The sequence below is a fragment of the Schistocerca piceifrons genome, chromosome 5 (assembly GCF_021461385.2).
Source record: "Schistocerca piceifrons isolate TAMUIC-IGC-003096 chromosome 5, iqSchPice1.1, whole genome shotgun sequence".
NCBI lineage: Eukaryota > Metazoa > Arthropoda > Insecta > Orthoptera > Acrididae > Schistocerca > Schistocerca piceifrons.
Window position 1 is genome coordinate 500,087,147 of NC_060142.1, and position 25,795 is coordinate 500,112,941.

Genomic DNA, 25,795 nt, shown 5'->3' on the forward strand with positions numbered 1-25,795 from the left:
GCAGGGTGAAGCAACACCTAGTTTCGCTCGCCCAGTGAAAAATCTGTTTAGGACAACCTTCCACGAACGTGTTATCTTCAGAGTTTGCAAGGTCACCTGATTTGACTCCAAGTTCCTTAGGTTCTGGGGGTAGCAAAATGAACCCGTTTACCATGGACACGTTCTCTCTCTACTTCACCTGAAGGCCAGTACACAGGAAAATGTTACTACGATTCCGCCGGAACTGCTGCCAGCAACTGCTGATCACGTTGTTTTACGGATACAGCATCACGTTGACATCTCCGGAGATCATATTAAAAAAAACTGTGTAAAGGGCGGTTAATGACAAAATCAACTTGTTAGACCTTTACTGGTCACGTCCCTTTCCTAATCAATTACGAATTGAAACATTTCTGTTCGTCTTTTTGAATTCACATCGCCGTATTTGCACTATGTGGCCAAAACTGGAATTAATTTTTTTTTCTAGTGTAAATCGGTTCCACAGTAGCGCATTAGAATACCTACCTAGCTTCGCTGCTCTGTGCGAGTAGCTGCGCTTTGATTACAACCACCCGGTATGTGGGGCACTAAAGCAGCACGTGTCTGGAAGTGCCCTCTGCCTCACACGCCAGTGATTTCCTTTTCCCCATCCTCCAAAAGTAAGCAGGAATGTGTCCATATCCAGTTCAGAAGCATACAAGAGCCACTGTGAGTTTGAGACATTTCCACTCACCCTAGAGACTCGATAGAAACCAGCGGGTCTTTCTACTGGTGCCTTCTGTATCCCAGTATTCTTGCTAACATGTTAAATTTTTTAGTCAAATACCCCTCTTGTTCTGAGCATAAGAACAGAAATGTAAATTTTTTCATAATTTTGTTTGCTTACTCTCTGATGGTCAGATTTGATGGACAGAGTCCCGAGATTATCAGTAGTACGACACCCGGAGAGTAAAAGTAAGCCCCAGCTGAGCGTAAGAGGGAGCTGCTTTCCTTTTTCCTTTTTTAGATCTTACGGGTGTGATCCTGTGAGCCCCAACGGTCAAACTACGGAATGGACAGATGCACGGACGAATATCTGATATATGGTTTGGCGTAATGCAAACTATTTTCATCGAATGCTGTGACAATGGGCTGCTGCAATTCATGAATGATAGGTGCTAACACACCAGAAGAGGGCCTGTTCTGAAACACAGTTCGTTACAGTACTGTGATAGCTGCCTGCACGTCCACGGCTGTGCAGTGCGTGTGAACAGACGCGAATGAGTTTACAATCCGGCAATGAATCACCAAGTCTGACATCACCGTGTGCTGACAAGACTTGGCAGCTTCCTCTTTCGCGATACATCAACAAATTCTGCTTATGTCGTTCGACTGCATCTCCAAACGCTTATTCACTGCTGATTCCTTTGAACTGCTACCATCAATGCCTATGCATTTAATGAACACTTGAACACAGTTTGTGATTTGATTACCTGCGAAGTTTTCAGGTGCCTGGTTCTATGCGTAAGTGAGTAAATGCCAACAATACAGGGTGAGCATAAAGACTTTCCCTGCTATACAAACTTCTATTTTTTTAAAAAAAAAAAAGTAACTATGCGAGCTAGATACAGGTGTAAGGTTTGTTGCTAATGTTAGCTTAAGTCATAAAATTTTTTATGGGTACATTGTACATGTGCTCCATTAGTTGTTTGTAGAAACTCTAGACCACATGTCGGCAACATGCAGCCCGCAACTAGTTTCAATTCACCCGCGGAAGAAATTTGAAGGAGAGAGCGAAGCATTTCAGACTTCTGCAACGGAGTTTTTTAAGTCAGCTATTCTAAAACGTCATAAGTAACGGAGCAATGTTCGTGATGCGTAAATAAGTGTAATTCAGGTGAAGATGGGGTGAACATAAAATGAATTTCCAGAATGGAAAGGTCCCGAGTTCGAGTCTCGGTCTGGCACACAGTTTTAATCTGCCAGGAAGTTTAAAATGAATTTACTAAAAAAAAAGTGCCTTGAGGCATAATTTTTTGGCCTTGCATGGCGTGTCGGCAAAGGGATGTGATTCCTATCGGTGCGTCACTCCATAAACATTAATGACACGGACGCTATAGTTTTGACTTCATGCGCTAGGACACTGCTGCCACCTCACGTGACGAGGCGGTCCGTGAGCTTAAATATGTACACTACTGGTCATTAAAATTGCTACACTACGAAGATGACGTGCTGCAGATGCGAAATTTAACTGACAGCAAGAAGATGCTGTGATATGCAAATGATTACCTTTTCAGAGCATTCACACAAGGTTGGCGCCGGTGGCGACACCTACAACGTGCTGACATGAGGAAAGTTTCCAACCGATTTCTCATACACAAACAGCAGTTGACCGGCGTTGCCTCGCGTAAGAAGGAGAAATGCGTACCATCACGTTACCGACTTTGATAAAGGTCGGATTGTAGCCTATCGCGATTGCGGTTTATCGTATCGCGACATTGCTACTCGCGTTGGTCGAGATCCAATGACTGTTAGCAGAATATGGAATCGGTAGGTTCAGGAGGGTAATACGGAACGCCGTGCTGGATCCCAACGGCCTCGTATCGCTAGCAGTCCAGATGACAGGCATTTTATCCGCATGGCTGTAACGGATCGCGCAGACACGTCTCGACCCCGGGGTCAGCAGATGGGGACGTTTGCAAGACAACCACCATCTGCACGAACAGTTCGACGACTTTTGCACCAGCATGGACTATCAGCTCGGAGACCACGGCTGCGATTACCGTTGACGCTGCATCACAGACGGGAGCGCCTGCAATGGTGTACTCAACGACGAAACTGGGTGCACGAATGGCAAAACGTCATTTTTTCGGATGAATCCAGGTTCTGTTTGAAGCATCATGATGGTCGCATCCGTGTTTGGCGACATCGTGGTGAACGCACATTGGAAGCGTGTATTCGTCTTCGCCATACTGGCGTATCACCTGGCATGATGGCATAGGTTGCCATTGGTTCCACGTCTCGGCCATCTCTTGTTCGCATTGATGGCACTTTGAACAGTGGACGTTACATTTCAGATGTGTAACGACCCGTGGCTCTACCCTTCATTCGATCCCTGCGAAACCCTACATTTCAGCAGGATAATGCACGACCGCATGTTGCAGCTGCTATACAGGCCTTTCTGGATACAGAATATGTTCGACTGCTGCCCTGACCAGCACATTCTCCAGATCTCTGACCAACTGAAAACGTCTGGTCAATGGGGGGCCGAGCAACTGGCTCGTCACAATACGCCAGTCACTACTCTTGATGAACTGTGGTATCGTGTTGAAGCTGCATGGGCAGCTGTACCTGTACAAGCCATCCAAGCTCTGTCTGACTCAATGCCTAGGTGTATCAAGGCCGTTATTACGGCCAGAAGTGGTTGTTCTGGGTACTGATTTCTCAGGAATTATGTACCCAAATTGCGTGAAAATGTAATCACATGTCAGTTCTAGTATAATACATTTGTCCAATGGATACCCGTTTATCATCTGCATTTCTTCTTGGTGTGGCAATTTTAATGGCCAGTAGTGTATGTATCTCAACCAGGCCCGCTGGTCCACAAATGTTCCCATGGCGGTGCTAGAGTTCCTTGTCACCGCGTCCAACCTATCTCGTTTCTGTGCCGTAGAGTTTGCACATATGGGCGCTAGTGAACTGAACACTTTGTCCTTAACGTAACCCCACAAAAAACTCGAAGGTTTATGTCTGGTGAATGTGGTGGCCACAATGCTGAACCGTCTCAACCAGTCCGTCTGACCGGAAAGGTTTCATCCAAGAACTAGCAAACAAATAACACCGAGAGTGTTGGTGAAACGCTACCCAAGGATGAACAACAGAGAGAGAAATTAGATTCGGTCGAGCACACTTGAAAGTGTATCCATAAAACTTCAGGAGTTAATCCGCCATTTGCAACAAGCCGCATAGCTGTATCTAGCATAGTTCCTTAGCAAACAATATTGTCATCAGGGAAAGTCTTTATGCTCACCTTGTACTGTTGGCACGTACTCACTCACCCATAGAAACACGCACCTCCAAACTCTCAAGAGAACCAAATCACACGCTGTGTTCTGTTGTTTACTAAACTCTCAGGCATCGACGGTTTCAGTTCAAGAGAATCAGCCATAAAAATGAAACTTTTGTAATCAGGGAAAGACTTTGAGGTCACCCAGTACATCCAAGGTTTTAGGGTTGAAATCTCAGTCGATTGTAGTAATTATTAGTGTCAATTCGCTCTTAATTTCACTTCTGACATTGATCTGAATACGTAAAAAATGACACGTTGCGCAGACGTTCCGAGTGCATACTACACTGGAGGCCCCTCTAAAGTGGTTGGGTAGGTCAGCAGAGAGGGAGGGGGTGGGGGTGGCAAGAGCACCACGCGTTGCGGTAATACCATTCTTCAGGCTCAGAACAGTTTCACTTTACTAGAGCATTCAAAAGAACGCATCTTCAACTTAGGCCGCTCGGATAGCTGTGCACGCATTAGGCAACGCTGTGCTAACCGATTATTCGTTCCTTCCGTTTAACATGTGTCATTAACAGTAGGCTGCTGGTGCAGCACTTTCATTCGCTATCTTTAGCGGCGTATATTAGGAAGGTTGCGCTCCGTCAACAGCAATAGCCAATTCATGAATGTTCTGAAAACTGACAAGGGGACCCTTCATACTGTAAATCACGGACTTTGATGCGCTTCAAATATTTTGTAGAGGCACTCACCCTGCGTACCTGCCTATCCCGTTTTATAGCGACGGGCCTTGGTTTTTGAGAAAAACGATTTTGAAGTTCACTGCGCGCTTTGTATTCCCGTAACATTACATATACTCCGAGCAAGCCAGCGTTGCGCAGCGGTAAAGGTTCACGGCTACCGTGCTGCAGGTACTGTGTTCGAATAGTGCTCGTGTACTTTTTTCCTCTCAAAACGACCGAATTTTTCAATTTTATTTCAAAGAATATCAACAAACAGTGTAAGGTGTGCGAAATTATAAAGATATATTCAGTTATTAATTTTTTGTGTCATATAATATTACAAAATCTTATTTTTCATCGTCCACATTGCTTGATTGCCAGAACAATATTGTCGGTGATACTTATCATAGGAACAACCGAAGCACAAATTTTCGCAGCACCACGAGCATTTTATGAAAGCAACCGTCTTGCAGGCGCACGGTTTCTTCATGAGCGACACCGGGAAACACAATTATTTCGCATTCAAAAAGATTTCTCTTTCATCCGCTAATTTCGATGCGAACCATGCGTATCTAATCATGCTTTCAAAATTAGGTGCGCTGAATTGATGCAGGATTAGCGAATGCAATTTTATAGAATCTTCCCTAGAAGCGATCTCACTATTGTCTTTCATCAAGTCGGGAGCATTCTCAATAATTTTCGTGAAGATTTTCACCTGTCGGTGAAAATAAACATCCCAGGGCTGGCAATAAGGAGTGCACTTTGGTGGGACCATCTTTAGGGTGCAGGAAAGGGCGTACCCAGGATCTGAACTAGAGGGGGGAGGGGGGGGGGCAGGTCGTACTAGTCTCAGGAAACAAGGACTCGAGACAACATACAGCACTTCTTATTAAATAAACCAGTAAACCAGTGAAAAACTGCTTTTAATAAACACTTTAAATACAAGAATGCACTTGTACAATCCGAGAAAACATGCAGCATTTCTTATTAAATAAAACAGTAAACTAGTGAAAAACTGCGAATATCTTCTAGGGGGGAGAGGGGGGGGCATCTGCCCCCCCCCCCCTCCTGCCCCTCGCTGAGTACGCCCATGGGTGCAGGTGCTCGCTTTCCTTTCATCAGTGAATATCGTATAAAGCTGAATAGGTTTGCCCTCCCCACGAATCGATAATGTACAAAAAAAATTTCTGTCCCACGTACTGAAGAATTACATAACGCAAAAATTCTTCGTACACCAGTTTCGTGAACTTCCTGGATTTCGCGCAGGAAATGACTACATTTTGCATTTCACAGTTAATTCGTCTACTCGTTTTTGAACGTTAGGACCAAATTTTCCGGACGGTTCTCACATGCAAAAAAAAAAAAGATCATATGGGAGCAGGATTCGAACACGGTACCTCCGCTGCTCTGCGCTGACTTGTTCGGAATATATGTAATGTTACGGGTATACAAAGCGCGCAATGAACCTCAAAATCGGTTTTCTCAAAAACCAAGGCCCATGGCTAAAAACCGGATAGCCAGGTACTCAAGGTAAGTGCCTCTGCAACATATTTGAAACGCATCAAAATCCGTGATTTACAGTATGGAGGGTTCCCTTGTGAGATCTTGAGCTACGTCCTATTCACCTTCTCCATCTTCCACTTTTATTTCGCTTTTTAAATTTTTATAAATTTTTTAAATTAAATCAAAGTGTGTAATACTACGGAAAATAGGAACCGACGAGAAATCAAAAACCACAACGGACAACAGTATAGTACGCCACTTAAATTTCGCAAACAGCACGGGAAATTCTAATTTTCGATGGTTGTCCTGGCTTCCCTCCTTCGAAACACAGGCCACCATCACTTGGTCTAATCATTGGAGGTACAGTACTGATAGTGGACAGAAGTTTCTTACGAGTGAAATGTTTCTCTATACCAAGTTCAATCTGTATATATTAAAATGATGACTAGTTGCGATAAATGAGTGATCATCTTCAGGTTTGAGTAGTAATAAATCGTGATAAATCCCAATCTTTCGTTTGTCATTTCAGACGTATGTGCTTTGAACGAGTCAGTATAGTTTTGACTCAAGTGTTTTTGTTGCTTTTTTAAACAGAAATAAGAGCGTCATCTGATTCGGTAGTTTCCATTGATTCTTACTTGAAAGTTTATGCAACTGAATATAATGACAATATAATTTTTTCGTGATACTATCGTCTAATAAATGCAGTACTGACAAACAGCTACCGCTCCTAGCAAATAACTTTTTATTTTAATTCCAGATTTATAGATGAATGAAAACTTTTACTACCAAATATTGAAGCAATTTTATCGATAATAGAATGAAAAATATACTGCATCATAGCCCTATAATAAAAATATGTTCTATTTTTTGTTACTAATCGCAAGAAAACGAGTGTATTCAGGATAAATTAATACATTTATTCATTTGAAATAAGTCATTTTGCCCGAATGTATCAAATTTTAATTTATTTTTACCTGAGTAGTAATTAAAATTAAAATATGTTTTTTATTAACTAATTATGCTTCAATATTTTTAATTCACATATCCATTGATAATAAATATAGAACTCAAATAAAAGTTTAAAAAGTTGCTGCTAGCAAGAATCGAGCCAGTGGCTTTGCGATTAAGAGTTACATGCTACCCACTCAGCTACTAGCGACCATTTCATTAAACTGGTAATATTATATGCTTAACAGCGCTTGGAAATCTTTTCATCTCCTAAGGCGATAGTTTCGTGTTTTTTTGACCATTTCGTCGTACTGCTTTAGGAAATTGATGCCCAGGGATCCGGTGAAGTATAAAGGAAACTGAAGAGCAGCAGTCTGCAAAGTCCCCTTGTAAGCTTTGACGATGATCGCTGGACGATACAAACGAGGCACCGTTTATAACATACGCAACTGAGAATGTGAACATGAAGTTTTCTGCAAATACGATAGTTATAACAATCGACATACGCCCCACCAGAGGGAGCGTCCAGTTTCACAGAGCGGACAATGAGGGCAGCAGAGTATGTGCCGTGGTTTGCAGCCATAACTCTCGCTGTGAACCTGGGTCGGGGGATCCCCTGCCCTGGAGATGGGGAGTCCCCTATCCCCTCCCTGAGGCGCCGCTAAGTGGCAGCATTTTTCTCGCGGAGCGGTTTGCGCTGTGCGGTGCGCTGCGGGTAAATTGGCTGCCTTATCTGAGGGTCCCAGGCGGCAACTGGACGTAGCTGGCCTCAGCCGGAATCTTCCCCACACACTGTACGTGCCCAGCGCTACCGTCTACCGTGCCTACACCCCACGGGTCGAGCCATTTCCTGGAGACGTGACTCCGTCCGCGAACCCGAGAGACACAGATACCCGCATCAGTGGTTCGCAAATTACCATAAACCCAAATCACAGCTGCTTTACTCGGCAAGCTTCGAAAGCCTTCCTTATTTTCCAACCAATTACCTTTCCCCCTTACTATCTGATTATCTGCCTGATTACTTCACTCCCTTAGGCCAGGGGTGCTGTGAACGTCTTATCAAAAGAGATTTGTATGAGAGTGAAACATGGACAATAAGAGGTTCAGACAAGCACAGAACAGAAGCATTCGAAATCTTATGCTACAGAATAAAGGAGAATATTGGAGAAGTAGATCGCGTAACTAATGAAGTGGTAGTGCATCATCATACTGGGAAGAAAAGAAATTAAGGGCACAACTTTCAGACCACCCTTCCAGCCTGGAATTAAGGAATCGATAATTAGGTAATGATCGATGGAACTGTGGGAGGAGGAGACGGTATAAACTGCAGAGAGAGAGAGAGAGAGAGAGAGAGAGCAAGGCTTGACTTTAACACGCAAGTTCAAGTGGGTGTAGGTTACACAGGGATGAAGAAAAAATTTTGGAAATTTGTGGTAAGGTCTTATGGGACCAAACTGCTGAGGTCATCGGTCCCTAAGCTTACACACTACTTAATCTAACTCAAACTAACATACGCTAAGGACGACACACACACACACACACACACACACACACACACACACACACACACACACACACATGCCCGAGGGAGGGGCCGGCCGGGGTGCCCGAGCAGTTCTAGGCGCTACATCTACATCTACATCTACATCTATACTCCGCGAGCCACCTTACGGTGTGTGGCGGAGGGTACTTATCGTACCACTATCTGATCCCCCCTTCCCTGTTCCATTCACGAATTGTGCGTCGGAAGAACGACTGCTTGTAAGTCTCCGTATTTGCTCTAATTTCTCGGATCTTTTCGTTGTGATCATTACGCGAGATATATGTGGGCGGTAGTAATATGTTGCCCATCTCTTCCCGGAATGTGCTCTCTCGTAATTTCGATAATAAACCTCTCCGTATTGCGTAACGCCTTTCTTGAAGTGTCCGCCACTGGAGCTTGTTCAGCATCTCCGTAACGCTCTCGCGCTGACTAAATGTCCCCATGACGAATCGCGCTGCTTTTCGCTGGATCATGTCTATCTCTTCTATTAATCCAACCTGGTAAGGGTCCCATACTGATGAGCAATACTCAAGAATCGGACGAACAAGCGTTTTGTAAGCTACTTCTTTCGTCGATGAGTCACATTTTCTTAGAATTCTTCCTATGAATCTCAACCTGGCGCCTGCTTTTCCCACTATTTGTTTTATGTGATCATTCCACTTCAGATCGCTCCGGATAGTAACTCCTAAGTATTTTACGGTCGTTACCGCTTCCAATGATTTACCACCTATGGCATAATCGTACTGGAATGGATTTCTGCCCCTATGTATGCGCATTATATTACATTTATCTACGTTTAGGGAAAGCTGCCAGCTGTCGCACCATGCATTAATCCTCTGCAGATCCTCCTGGAGTACGTACGAGTCTTCTGATGTTGCTACTTTCTTGTAGACAACCGTGTCATCTGCAAATAGCCTCACGGAGCTACCGATGTTGTCAACTAAGTCATTTATGTATATTGTAAACAATAAAGGTCCTATCACGCTTCCCTGCGGTACTCCCGAAATTACCTCTACATCTGCAGATTTTGAACCGTTAAGAATGACATCTTGTGTTCTTTCTTCTAGGAAATCCTGAATCCAATCACAAACCTGGTCCGATATTCCGTAAGCTCGTATTTTTTTTCACTAAACGTAAGTGCGAAACCGTATCAAATGCCTTCCTGAAGTCCAGGAATACGGCATCAATCTGCTCGCCAGTGTCTACGGCACTGTGAATTTCTTGGGCAAATAGGGCGAGCTGAGTTTCACATGATCTCTGTTTGCGGAATCCATGTTGGTTATGATGAAGGAGATTTGTATTATCTAAGAACGTCATAATACGAGAACACAAAACATGTTCCATTATTCTACAACAGATTGACGTAAGCGAAATAGGCCTATAATTATCCGCATCTGATTTATGACCCTTCTTGAAAATGGGAACGACCTGCGCTTTCTTCCAGTCGCTAGTTACTTTACGTTCTTCCAGCGATCTACGATAAATTGCTGATAGAAAGGGGGCAAGTTCTTTAGCATAATCACTGTAGAATCTTAAGGGTATCTCATCTGGTCCGGATGCTTTTCCGCTACTAAGTGATAGCAGTTGTTTTTCAATTCCGATATCGTTTATTTCAATATTTTCCATTTTGGCGTCCGTGCGACGGCTGAAGTCAGGGACCGTGTTACGATTTTCCGCAGTGAAACAGTTTCGGAACACTGAATTCAGTATTTCTGCCTTTCTTCGGTCGTCCTCTGTTTCGGTGCCGTCGTGGTCAACGAGTGAATGAATAGGGGATTTAGATCCGCTTACCGATTTTACATATGACCAAAACTTTTTAGGGTTCTTGTTTAGATTGTTTGCCAATGTTTTATGTTCGAATTCGTTGAATGCTTCTCTCATTGCTCTCTTTACGCTCTTTTTCGCTTCGTTCAGCTTTTCCTTATCAGCTATGATTCGACTATTCTTAAACCTATGATGAAGCTTTCTTTGTTTCCGTAGTACCTTTCGTACATGATTGTTATACCACGGTGGATCTTTCCCCTCGCTTTGGACCTTAGTCGGTACGAACTTATCTAAGGCGTACTGGACGATGTTTCTGAATTTTTTCCATTTTTGTTCCACATCCTCTTCCTCAGAAATGAACGTTTGATGGTGGTCACTCAGATATTCTGCGATTTGTGCCCTATCACTCTTGTTAAGCAAATATATTTTCCTTCCTTTCTTGGCATTTCTTATTACACTTGTAGTCATTGATGCAACCACTGACTTATGATCACTGATAACCTCTTCTACATTCACGGAGTCGAAAAGTTCCGGTCTATTTGTTGCTATGAGGTCTACAGTCTGGAACCGCGCGATCGCTACGGTGGCGGGTTCGAATCCTGCATCGGGCATGGATGTGTGTGATGTCCTTAGGTTGGTTAGGTTTAAGTAGTTCTAAGTTCTAGGGGACTGATGGCCACAGCAGTTAAGTCCCATAGTGCTCAGAGCCATTTGAACCATTTTTGAACCCGAGGGAGGACTTGAATCTCAGACGGGGGGAGCCGCGCGGACCGTGACAAGACGCCCCTAGATTGCTAGGCTACCCCGAGCGACAGGGATGAAGAATCTCGCACAGGATAAAGCAGTGTGGAAAGCTGCATCAAAGAAATCTTCAAACTGATTGTATCATGTATGAAAGTACAGTGCACAGCATACAAAGCCTGTAATTGTAATATGAGGAAGATAGTGTTTTTTATTGTTATGTACGTCTGTATGTTTCATCGTTTGTCAGTCATGTGAAGCAGTAATATTACAAGGATGTTTAGTGTAACGAACAGTATTTTATTTGTAAAAATTCCTATCACACATTTGTACAAACATTTTGTGTAAAGGGTGTGAAGAGTATAAGGGCAGATATTGTGATAATTGACACATACCATGCCCCGCCCCCCCCCCCCCCCCCCCCCTTACCTTTTAGTGTGTTAGTGGCTTTCTCTCTGCATGTAACAGTCTTCACGCAAACGTATCACATACCTTACTACCTGATGTTTTCTGCATGATCATAACTGCACCAATAAGTAGACTATGCCTGTCAATATAGACTAACCGTTTTGCGTCCGTGTGTCCAAACTTCAACACCTGACTCGTGCCCAGGAGAAAAAAAGCATTAATGACTTGCTATTGCCACATGTACACTATGTGATCAAAAGTATTCGCACACCCCCAAACAATACGTTTTTCAAACTAAATGCATTGTGCTGCCACCTACTGCCAGGTACTCCATATCAGCGACCTCAGTAGTCATTAGACATCATGAGAGAGCAGAACGGGGCGCTCCGCGGAATTCATGGACTTCGGACAAGGTCCGGTGATTGGGTGTCACTTGTGTCATACGTCTGTACGCGAGATTTCCACACTCCCAAACATCCCTAGGTCAACTGTTTCCAATGAGATGGTGAAGTGGAAACGCGAAGGGACACGTACAGTACAAATCAGTGCAGGCCTCGTCTGTTGAGTGACGGATACCGCCGACAGTTGAAGAGGGTCGTAATGTGTAATAGGCAGACATCTATCCAGACAACCACACAGGAATTCCAGACTGCATCAGGAGCCACTTCAAATACTATGACAGTTACGCAGGAGGCGAGAAAACTTGGATTTTATGGTCGAGCGGCTGCTCATAAGCCACACATCATGCTGATAAATGCCAAAGGACGCCACGCTTGGTGTAAGGAGCGTAAAAATTGGACGATCGAACGGTGGAAAAACCTTGTGTGAAGTGACGAATCACGGTACACAAAGTGGCGATCCGCTGGCACGGTGTGGGTATGGCGAATGCCCGGTGAACATCATCTGCCAGCGTGTGTAGTGCCAACAGTAAAATTCCGAGGCGGTGGTGTTATAGTGTGGTCGAGTTTTTCATGGAGGGTGCTTGCACCCCTTGTTGTTTTGCGTGGCACTATCGCAGCATAGGGCTACATTAATGTTTTAAGCACCTTCTTGATTCCCACTGTTGAAGAGCAATTCGGGGATGGCGATTGTATCTCCAACACGATCGAGCACCTATTCATAATTCACGACCTGTGGCGAAGTAGTTACACGACAATAACATTCCTGTAACGGAATGGCCTGCACAAAGTCGTGACCTGAATCCTGTAGAACAGCTTTGGGATGTTTTGGAACCCGACTTCGTGCCACGCCTCACCGACCGACATCGATACCTCTCCTCAGTGCAGCAATCCATGCAGAATGGGCTGCCATTCCCCAAGAAACTTTACAGCACCTGACTGAACGTATGGCTGCGATAGTGGAAGCTGTCATAAAAGCTAAGGGTGGGCCAACACCATACTGAATTCCAGCGTTTCCGATGGAGGGCGCCACGAACTTGTAAGTCATTTTCAGCCAGGTGTCCGGATACTTTTGATCACATAGTGTACTTGGAGGTAATTTCTTTCTTTCTTTCTTTCTTTCTCGGGGCCTTTGTCCCGCTCCAACGCGGGGTCGGCTTGGGTATTACGGATTTGGTAATGTTAATGGCAGAGGGTGGCTGGATGCCCTTCCTGACGCCACCCCGTACCCCCCGGGACGTAAGTAGTGTACCCCAGCTGTCTGCGTCGAGTGTAAGTCATGAAATAGTACGGACGTTGGGGACCAGCCCGGTATTCACCTAGCGGGACGTGGAAAACCGCCTAAAAACCACTTCCAGGCTGGCCAGCATACCCGCCCTCGTCGTTAATCCACCGGGCCGCTGGGACCGGCGCGCCTACCCGGGTCCAGGAAGCAGCGCATTAGCGCTCTCGGCTACCATGGCGGGTTTGCACTTGCAGGTAATAACAAACCTAAAAATATACTTCTCCTAGCAACTATAATTATTAGTCTCCAACTGAATTAAATACTGATGTAATGTTGTTCAGTACACTGACCTTAGTCACCAATAAAAAATATCTGCATTTGTACCCCTAACATCCTGTATATTCGACTGACCTAGTGTACGATCGCCTACGCTAACGTTCCATTATCGCACATAACTGCAGTGTTCAAGAAGGCATCAACATTTATCCATGCCCTATAAAAATATAAAATGCTATTACCTCTTGACCTGGAACAGAAACCTGTAAAAACACTTTTACTTCCAGTTATTGATCACAACGATATCAACCTGCAAGCCCTTTCTCAGGAAAGCACAGTCCGCCTGGAACTGGTTATGGATGCCTGCGTTCGCTGTATCTGTAATGTTCGACCCTTTGATCATATTTCACCGTCACATGGATAGCTATTGTGACTGCGTGCAGATAAACGCAGAGATTTCCATGCTGCCTTTACACTCTACTGCCTTATCAAGGAACAAATGGTTCAAATGGCTCTGAGCACTATGGGACTCAACTGCTGAGGTCATTAGTCCCCTAGAACTTAGAACTAGTTAAACCTAACTAACCTAAGGACATCACAAACATCCATGCCCAAGGCAGGATTCGAACCTGCGACCGTAGCGGTCTTGCGGTTCCAGGCTGCAGCGCCTTTAACCGCACGGCCACTTCGGCCGGCTATCAAGGAACACTCTCCATCATATTTCTCCTCGACCTTAACGATCTTATCTGAATAACATGCCAGGAAACATCCGTTCCCATCAGAGCAAAATACTTTCTATCCCACTCCACCAATTAGCCACTTTCTCGAAATCCTTCTCAGCAGGAGTCTGACTGTGGAATAACTATCCAAAATTTGTTAGAGAACTGAATAACATCTCCAGCGTCAAAAGATGGTTAATGACATATCTACTAAAGCAACAATAAGGATTACCAGTGTTCCTGTAAGCACTCGTTACCCTTGTACACCCTTGTTCCCAACGTGACATTCCTCTTTTATGAGTGTTCTTAGCTGGTACAGTCTTCTTAAATTTTCTTTCCCCAGATGTAAAAACATGTTCCCTGTACATATAAATTCTTGTTACATGTCGCTATCATTATTGTTACTATTGCCACTATTATTGTTGTTACTACTATTATTATTATTATTATTATTATCATCATCATCATCACCATTAGTGGCAGCTGCGGCTGTAGTACAAGTATTGACAGCATTAATTTTATTAGTTCATAGCCAGTATTATTTACTCACGTTGCCACTTGACTATTTGTCATATTAAAATTATTATTTTTTAAGACACTGTGATATAAAAATGTTACTGTCTATGTGAAACTCTGGTAAGATGTAAGAGAGGGCCTGACAGCTCTTGTCAGACCAGATTAAATAAATAAATAAACGTGCAAAATTTCTATCACTGTTTCCATGTGTAAACAGATATCAGCTGATCCAACCTCAGAATCGTTTCACTGGCGTCTGTCGCTGTTCAGTTGATATGAATACTGTCGAATGCAACTAGTGACGTTGCATCACAGACAGTTTGTACTACTGACATGGCAGTTTCTTACCAGTATAATAATAAGACTTTCGACGAAATAAATCTCGGGTGAACAACCTGGTATGAGTGTGCATAGGACACAATATTTCGGCAATCGACCGCGTTGCCATCATCAGGTGCGCTGATGTACCGACCGGCGGTGGGCCGGCGCCATGTATATATATAGGACAATCCCGCACCTGATGATGGCAACGTGGTCGATTGCCGAAATATTGTGTCCTATGCACACTCATACCAGGCTGTTTACCCGAGATTTATTTCGTCATAAAATACGCCTGGAGAAATTGAAGAATCACAATAAGACTTTTGTTTTACTCCGAGAATTTTGCCTTGCTAAAGTAAAACTCTGTGAGTATTTATGATACTGACAGTCTTCTTGGTTAAAAACTGGTTACATTAACATACATATACCCTCTGTGTATACCTGTGTTCTACTTATGTGTAGATCGACTGAAGATGGTGTATAATTGAACCGCGTTTGACAGGTACAGAAGGTAATATAGCAGCTTTTGGCAGAATACAAGGTATTTTGTAAATGCTCTGAAGGTGGGAATACTGCTCATTCAGAATATTTTAACATAACTTGTTTCTGTCTAATGTACGATGGAATTCCTGCTTCCACAGTTTCTCTCTCTCCACATTGCTAATTGCAGAATAGCGAACAAAACCTCCAGAAACGAAGAACTGCCAACTACAGATAGACACTTCGATCATATAGAGTTGTACTGGCGTGAATCTATAGCGATGACTACAGGCCAGTTCAGTTATGCGAGGGAACGTCTCTTTTCTAAGTTTTCGCACATTCTTCAAATGGTTCAAAAGGCACTGAGCACTATGGGACTTAACTGCTGTGGTCATCAGTCCCCTAGAACTTTGAACTACTTAAACCTAACTAACCCAAGGACATCACACACATCCATGCCCGAGGCAGGATTCGAACCTGCGACCGTAGCAGTCGCACGTTTCCAGACTGAGCGCCTAGAACCGCTAGACCACCGCGGCCGGCTTCGCACATTCTTATTCTTGGCACTGGGACAAGTCCACCCCTTTATTCAGAAGGGGCGGCCGCCTAAGATTGCTGTCGCCTGCTGAACTGTGTGCTTTGTCGGTTAGAAGAAGCCATCTCATTCGTTTATGCGTTAATTTTCATGTTTGGCAGAGACGACTGACATGGTCGTACTGGCACTATTAGTTGGTAAGACCGTTTGCAGGCCTGGTAGCTATAACTTAGAAGTAGGCTATAGCAATTGAACTCAAAGAAAACGAAATTATCTGAAGTCCAAGGCCACACAGAAATATGGCGCGGAAATTCGTATTATTGCTCTTCGAAATACTGGCAGTAGATGATATTTTCCATTTACACTTTATGGGTGGGTCTGACAGTCTGCTGGTAAAGTGTATTTATTTCTGAAACCCAATATTGCAATTTCGACCATGTGTCTGTTATCAAGTGGAAATTATGTTCCTGATTACGATCATTTTGTCCGTACTGCACTCTTTGAATTGCAACCAAATATATTGCTCGTATTCTGCTTAATTTTTGCTCTTATCCATAATATCAGGTGTGGTAAATTACTTCATATTTGTTTTTGTTTCGTTTGAAACAGAAACTCATATCGTCATATAGTATTTTGTGGACTCATGTCTATTTGTTACTAGTTACGAATCCGTGTGTGAACTGCTGCTCAACGTAAAAGCATTGTACGTATATTGCTCGTATTCTACGTTATTTTTGTTACCATCCGTTTTCTGCACTCTCACATTTAATGGAGGTTACCAAATTTTGTGGCCGAGCGGTTCTAGGCGCTTCAGTCTGGAACCGCGCGACCGCTTCGGTCGCAGATTCGAATCCTGCTTCGGGCATAGATGTGTGTGATGTCCTTAGGTTAGTTAGGTTTAAGTAGTTCTAAGTACTAGGGGACTGATGACATCAGATGTTAAGTCCCATAGTGCTGAGAGCCATTTGAACCATTTTGAACAACCAAATTTTTATTGACTTCTGCTAAAATTCACTGCTTATAGTACCTGTTAACAAAGTGTGAAAACATTTGCGAGACTGCTGTCGAATTTTTAGCATTTGCAAGGAAGTATGCTCTACTCACCAAGGCTACAAACCATTGGGCTTACTCGTCTACATCTACATCAAAACTCTGCAAGACGCTGTGAAATGCATGGCACTCAGTGGCAAGAAGCAACACCATTCAAAGCAGAATTACATGCTCATTCTGTGGCAAGATACAATAAAGCTGAATACCAATTATGTTAAAACCTACTAACATGGAGTTCTTCATTAAATGTGAGGAAGGAGGGGAAACACGTGCAATCCAAAGTAGAATACGTTCAAAATACTTACAATGCATTTAAATCGAGCAGTTCATACTCAGAAGCAGTAAAAAATACATATAAGTCCTCAGAACACCATGCAACGAAATCAGCTTCTGCTTTACATAAAACAAAAACAAATTTGGAATCATTTACCCCACCCAACATTATAGATGTGAGAATATCAGTAACATATTTATAACGCAGTTCAAACAGAGCAGTACACACGAGAAATCATAATCAGAAGCACACTTGATGAAACCAGCTTCTGATAGCTAGGAAACGAAAACAAAAATGGAAGACAAAAAAATGAGCCAGTGAAAAAGCGAGATAACGGACTGATAAACTTGCAGTGCTCCAAGTGGTGTTGCAGCGAACTAAGAGCTTGTTCTCCGAAGTCCCTGGATGGGTTTAACCCTCATGGTTGAACTGCACCTCCCCTACTGGACAGTGGCCGCAGGTGGCGGAACCCCCACCATTACTCTCTTCCCCTCCCTTACCATGCAGCGATGGGTTACTTCGTGCTGACTGCAACTCGTGAATGCAGCAGAACGACTTCCGTGTCTCACGCAGTAGCGAGCTTGTGGCTACGTAAGGCACTGGTGTCAGGCGACACCGTTTTAGATGCGTTAGCGACCTTGCTGTGATAAGAAATGAAAGAGGATAGCGGAAGGCCACACATCAGTGAGAAACGGGGAAGCAAACTGTGCGTTAACACTTATTGTACGAGAGTTAGCGCCCACGGCGGCTAAGTGACGCGGCTAACACAGCACGCACACGTCCTGTGACAGCCGACGGGCATGTCCTCTGTACCGTAGCGTCGAGCTGGCTAGTGTGTTCTGCCGGCCTTCAGACGGGCCGTGGATGAGTTTTGAGAATCAGAAAGGTCGAAGTCCACGTTGTAGACCATTCTCAAGAGTGAAACGCACAATCAAACACGCCAGATTATTCCTTCCTCTAGAGGAACGAGGCCACTCAGATGCAAGATCGCTTATCATCACAAGCAGAACACAGGAGACGCCATATTGGTTAATAATATTTGCAGTTGAGGCCCGTATGTGCTGTTTTTCTTATTTTACAATTTGAGTGTTGTGAATGCAGGGTGTTTGATTACTACAGATAAAAACGAAAGGCCTGACTTCATCGACGCTATCAACAAGGCTGGAATACACCAAAACTTTCAAATAACTCCACACAAAAAAACCAGCGGGTTCATGTTATCGGATCTGGGAAGCCATGGTATTGGCGAGCCACGGTAAATACACTTGCCAAACATTCTTGCTACGTATTTCTGAACAGTCTATGCCCGCATACCCACCGTCGTCGCGACTGCACAGACATCGCTTCGCCGTTTGCCCCCCCCCCCCCCCCCCCTCCCTCCGGCAGCGGAGCTGATCTCAAAAGTCTGTGTATATATTGTCCCGGCTAGTTAAGAGCCATTCTGCCGTGTGGGTCGGGCATAAAACATCTCTGAATCATGTTGTGAATCTAGTAGTGTGAACTAACAGTTGAAAATTGATCGCGTTTTTCCAGAGATAATGCAGTCACTTTCAACCATGACGGATCCAAACACAGTTTTGTTTTTTATTACTCTGGAGGAAGATGTCAATTGAGTTCCAGATTATTTTTACTATTTTGTTTCCCTAAGTAGTTTGATTTAGTTACTTTAGCAGTCTGTATGCATTTGTTGAATCCTATTAAATATGTTTGTAAAAGGCTTATCTGCTTCCTTCAATAACCCTTGAATGTTCACAGATATTATTGTCTTTGTACTAGCTGATTATGGAATTTAGTAAACACTGCGAATGTCTCGTGTATTCCTGTTTCATTGACGCAATTAAGTTCTTAAATTAATGAGAGATGGCACTGGGGGATCAAAGAAAGGAGACTTGATCCTAGTGTGTAATGTTTCGGTATGATAACAGTCAGTCAGTACTACATTCCTTCGTGTACCTGTCACCAAAGATATGCTTTCCCATGAAACTGTCCTTTGCCATTAATGTCCGATAAATTATAAACATGTCTCTGGGCCTTACAATGCCTAAGCTTCTCAGTTATCACGACATGATATTAATTATGGGTTCGAATCCTTTCAATGTCTGTTCAGCATAAGTTTAGTCTTTCACGGGCACTATTTTTCACGTCTCGTTTATTAGCGGAATCACCTTGACGACGAGCGGCAAAGATACTAGTGTGACAAGGTCCAAACTATTTTCTGTCTCAATACTCTTTAATAATTCGCAACATAAAAGTTTCCGTATTGTCAATAAATCTCTTCACACTCGTAAGTATACGATCGTAGCGTTTCGTTTAACACGTACAATCAGCATTCACTTGAATATCAATGTTCGTACACCCAATCAGCTCTAATTGACTCCGTCTCTGAATTTATTCCAAAATAATGTATTCTCCACCACTCCAATGTCTAAGCCAGTTCTACGAATGCAATTTAATTAGGCTTCTAATCCCAAAATTTTCACTACCACGGAACTGCGAACACACTGGCCACCGCTGAAAACGAAAACTCAAGAGACCTAACAATGCTGCGCATTGGTTAATATATTCCATACAAAACAAAACATAGCTCTGTTATGTCTTCCTTATTTCTAATATCTACTCTTTGTGAAATTTTAACTAACTATTACTTCGAAATACCACTACCGTTTTTTGGCTCTTAGATCATTTCGTATTACAGAATTTAATCTAATACTCGTTTCTGTATAACCACTCTCTAAAGAGCGGTTACAAGTCACATGAAAGTGTGCCGGTGCATCATCATGCATGCACGACATACACATCCTTTCACTATAAGGAACACCATCGAAACAGTCGATTAGCTTGTGTTGTAGAAAATGAGGGTACACACTACCAATAAGCCAGACAGATAGGAAAAGTGGCCCCATCGACCAAACACAACTGCCCAAATGTTAACGGGAAGTCTCAGCTGATGAGCTATCTCATGTGTGTGTTGTGGATGTTCATAATACTCATTCTGGTAAAGTATGCTTTGTCAGATAACGTGTCCACAAAGCACTGTTAATCATTCACACAATGTGTCAGGGTCCATTTGCAGAAGGCAACCCTGGTTGAAAACAGTAAGGCGTGGTCAGTCCTTTCTACTTGATATGCGTGCAACTGTCCCTCGTGTATGATCCGCCATATATTGGAGGGCGGAACGAGTTCTGCTGCAGTTATCTTTTGGTACTTGTGTCCGGCAGTGCGACCACTTGTTGTATACAAGCTCCTCCACCTGTGGTATCAATGCTCTTCTTGGTCTACTACCTATATGCTGCATGTTGTGATTAAAAGAACCGGTCTCGCACAGGCGCGGATGGGACCTACTGAATACTCCGCTGTCTGGCTGTCTTCTCTGAGGATACACTTTGTGGTAAAATCTTGCTGCCTACCGTGCATTGCAATTATCACGCCTGTAGATGAAGTACATTCTCGCTGCTCGCTTATCATGGGCACGGCCAGAAGCGTGAGTTGTGAATTGTTGCTTCAAGGTCACTCTACGCTTCACACCATTCAAACTAACGTCATCAACAAACAGAGATCGATGTGCCAACACGGAAGCTGCAGCATGAACGTAGCCTTAGACATTAACAGTGTTGTAACATTGGCATAACTGTTCTTGTGCATACGCCATATTGGGGGAACCATTGGTTTCCGGACCTATGTTTATTAGTAATATCTGCTTGTTTCATTGTCGTCTACTTGCCACTTTCGTTTGTACCTGTGCGTTTTTTCAAACCACCAGCACTTTATGAGGTATCGAAAACGTTTTTAGTACTATTTGCAATAGTAAAATGACAGGAAACAGCATGTAGGTGGTTACATGCTTTCCATATTTTGCATTTTTCGTATTATAAATTTCGTTTTGTAAAAGCATGTTGATGCAAGGTACCAGCACACTGAAGACATAAAAAAACGCGGTGTTTGTGGTGCGGTTTCTTATAATTAAATGTCTGTTAAAGCTCTCCGGACACTGTTAAGTTGAAACTGATGCTTCGCAACAATAGACTGAGGAACTTTCATAATAATATTTCTACCTCACAGACCACTATCTTCTTAACCACACCTCACCACCCTATGGAACATACTCTGTCCTCCAACAATACTTCTCATCCTAAGGAGGTCCTTCAGAATTTAAATGAAACTGCAGTGCTTCAGTGTGTGTGTGTGTGTGTGTGTGTGTGTGTGTGTGTGTGTGTGTTTTTTAATTTACAATAGAAAACAGCCCCATATTTTGTTTGTAGTTGTCAATATATTATTTTAAAAACAATTTGGCGGAAAAGTGGATAATTGTACCCACCGCTGACAGACCACCCCCAGCCGAAAGGGGGGGAGGGGGGAGGGGGATGAAATAACAGTAAAGGGAAAAAGAAACGTTGAAGATTGTTCGATAGAGAGCGGAAAAGGACAAAATATCAGATGAGTAAGGCGCGTGCGGAATAACTTGCCAACCCAAATCCTGTATAGTGTTTTTTGTCACTCTAGCAGAATGCTGACAGGCGTTATCGTGGACTAGCATCACTTCACGCAGTCTTCATGGTCGTTGTTCTTGGATTGCACTGTGTCAGTTTTTAGCAATAAATGTCAGCAGTGGTGTTTACACCTAGGGGAAGCAATTCGTAGTGCACCACACCGTCGCTGTTCCACCAGATGCATAACATTGTCTTTCATGGATGCTCACGGGTCTATGTACGTGGAGTAGCTGCTTTGTTTGGGTTCCCTTCTCCTTACGGTAGATAAAGACACCATTTCGCGTCAACAGTAACGACACAGAACAGGAATAGTCGGTGTTGCACACGAGCCAATTGATAACGAGCAAGCACAGATGCACGTGTGACCACCCGCTCATTTTTGTGTTTTGGCTTAGAGCATTCCGTACTCTTATACCTTCGTCTTTGCGTGCCAAAGTTGCTCGATGGTGCAGTGATGACAAATCATCACATCTGCCAGTTCTCGAGAACACTAACGTGGAATATTGTGAATAAATGCGTTTAAATGACCGTCATGAAACCCCAAAGGTCTTCTTGAACGTGGTGAGCCACTAATGTCAAAACGATCGTCTTGCCGTGCTCTGCCCAATGGCATTATACGCACAAACGGTGCGAATCTTTATGTTTGCCACGGCTGCTGTCACCCCTCTGTTGAAATCAAACAGAAGAACATGTCGGAAATGTTCCGATTTCTCCACTTGGCACTCTATTTTGTAGCGTCCACAGTTCCAGTCAGTATGGTTTCAAATGGCTCTGAGCACTATGGGACTTAACATCTGTGGTCATCAGTCCCCTAGAACTTGGAACTACTTAAACCTAACTAACCTAAGGACATCACACACATCTATGCCCGAGGCAGGATTCGAACCTGCGACCGTAGCGGTCACGCGGTTCCAGACTGAAGCGCCTAGAACCGCACGGCCACACCGGCCGGCCTCCAGTCAGTATCTCCAAATGACAAAATTACAATATCTAAACTCAAACAGCAACAGAGAACTACAAATAAAAATTGACAATCGATTAAATAAACCCGTAGCAGACAGAATACCTACATGCAAAACAAAAACGCTACGAACTTCTGTACCTACCTATACTGAAGCGCCAAAGTGGTGTAGGCAAGCATATTCAAATACAGAGATACGTAAACAGGTAGAATATGGCTCTGCGATCGGCAACGCCTATGTAAGACAACAAGTGTCTGGCGCAGTTGTTAGGTCGGTTACTGCTGCTATTAAATGCCACGTTATCAAGATTTAAGTGAGTTTGAACGTGGTGTTATAGTCGGAGTCCTAGGTAGCGATGAAGTGGGGATTTTCCCTTACGACCATTTCACGAGTGTACCGTGAATATCAGGAATCCGGTAAAACATAAAATCTTCGACATCGCAGCGGCCGGAAAAAGATCCTGGAATAATGAGGCCAACGACGACTGAAGAGAATCGTTCAACGTCACTGAAGCGTAACGCTAAGGAAAATTTCTGCAGATTTCAATGCTAGGCCATTAGCAAGTGCCAGCGTGCGAACCATACAACGAAACATCATCTATATGGGCTTTTGGAGCCGAAGGTCCATTCGTGTATCGTTGATGACTGCACGACACAAAGATTTACACCTCGCTTGGGCCCGTCAGTACCGACACTGGACTGTTGATGAATGGAGACATGTTGCCTGGTCGGGCGAGTCACGTTTCAAATTGTATCTAGTGGATGGCCGTGTACTGGTATGGAGACAACCTCATGAATCCATGGACGCTGCATGTCAGTAGGGGACTGTTCAAGCTGGCGGAGACTCTGTAATGGTGTGGGACGCGTGCATTTGGAATATGGGACCCCTGATTCGTCTAGATACGACTCTGACAGGTAACACGTGCGGAAGCATCCTGTCTGATCACCTGCATCCATTCATGTCGATTGTGCATTCCGACGGGTTTGGGCAATTCCAGCATGACAATGCGACACCCCACAGGAACACACTTCCGAGTTTAAGCAGGTTTCTTTCCGCTGGCCACCATCTCCCCAGACATGGACGTTATTGAACATATCTGGGATGCCATGCAGCGTATTGTTCAGAAGAGGTCTTGAGCCCCTCGTGCTCTTACGGATTTATGGACAGCCCTGCAGGATTCAGGGTGTCAATTCCCTCCAGCAGTACTTGACACATTAGTCGAGTGCATGCCATGTTGTGTTGTGGCGCGCTCGCGGTGGCCCTGCACGATATTATGCAGGTGTATCAATTTCTGCGGCTCTTCAGCGTAATAGTTGTGACTGAAATCGCAACCAGATACTGTAAAGTTATTATTGTGATATCTGTGACTTCACCATCACAGTGATTTGTAACAGATATGCGATGTCTTGCTACGTTTGCGGCCGGCACTGTGGCAGGGCGCTGACAGGGCAGCAAGGTAGGTACGTCGAGGGTGCACCGGCGTGACCCGTGACATTCGCCTCCCTTCGCGAAGGGCGCGCGTCGCGTGCGGCGGGGCTCATGAATAGCGCATATCGCATGCCGCGCTCGCGACGCTCCGTTGCCGAGTCGCCGAGCGCTTTCTGTTCCGCGTGCATCACCCGCGGAGGAGCCGCAGCCAGAGCTAAACGTGGCGCGGCCCCATCCGCCCGCTGGGCGAGGTGCTCCGTAGCGAGATAGCGGCGCTATCCGAGTTACGGAAACGGCTGCGCTCTGAACACGGCGGCCTTATCGGATGCGATTTAAATAGCCGTTTATGTGTTCAAAATAACTAACCATCCGTAAGCGGAATCAAGGAAGTAAGATGAGGATTTTATATTCCATCTGGCGATGGTCGGCAGAATTCAGATCAGTTTGTTTGGGCGATTTTTTTTACAAGCAAAACATTGTTGTTGTTGTTGTGGTCTTCAGTCCTGAGACTGGTTTGATGCAGCTCTCCATGCTACCCTAGCCTGTGCAAACTTCATCTCCCAGTACCTAATGCAACCTACATCCTTCTGAATCTGCTTAGTGTATTCATCTCTTGGTCTCCCTCTACGATTTTTACGCTCCACGCTGCCCTCCAATACTAAATTGGTGATCCCTTGATGACTCAGAACATGTCCTACCAACCGGTCCCTTCTTCCTGTCAAGTTGTGCCAAAAATTCCTCTTCTCCCCAATTCTATTCAATACCTCCTCATTAGTTACGTGATCTACCCATCTAATCTTCAGCATTCTTTTGTAGCACCACATTTTGTAAGTAGGCTGTTTAGGTTTTTTTATTGGTAACGCCATCTCCGTATAAAAGTCACTGGCTGTGCTGTGTGCAGTCTGTGGCTAGTTTGCATTGTTGTCTGCCATTGTAGTGTTGGGCAGCGGCAGCTGGATGTGAACAGCACGTGGTGTTGCGCAGTTGGAGGTGAGCCGCCAGCAGTGGTGGATGTGGGGAAAGAGATGGCGGAGTTTTGAAATTTGTCATGAACTGCTACATATATTATGACTATTAAGGTAAATACAGTGTTTTTTCTCTATTAAAATCTTTCATTTGCTAACTATGCCTATCAGTAGTTAGTGCCTTCCTTAGTTTGAATCTTTTATTTAGCTGGCAGTAGTGGCGCTCGCTGTATTGCAGTAGTTCCAGTAACGAAGATTTTTGTGAGGTAAGTGATTTGTGAAAGGTATAGGTTAATGTTAGTCAGGGCCATTTTTTCGTAGGGATTTTTTGAAAGTCAGATTGCGTTGCGCTAAAAATATTGTGTGTCAGTTTAAGCACAGTCCTGTATAAATTTTCAAAAGGGGACGTTTCAGTTTTGAAAGCTTCTATTCTCTTCTCGTCCAAACTATTTATCGTCCATGTTTCACTTCCATACATGGCTACACTCCAGCCGGCCGAAGTGGCCGTGCGGTTAAAGGCGCTGCAGTCTGGAACCGCAAGACCGCTACGGTCGCAGGTT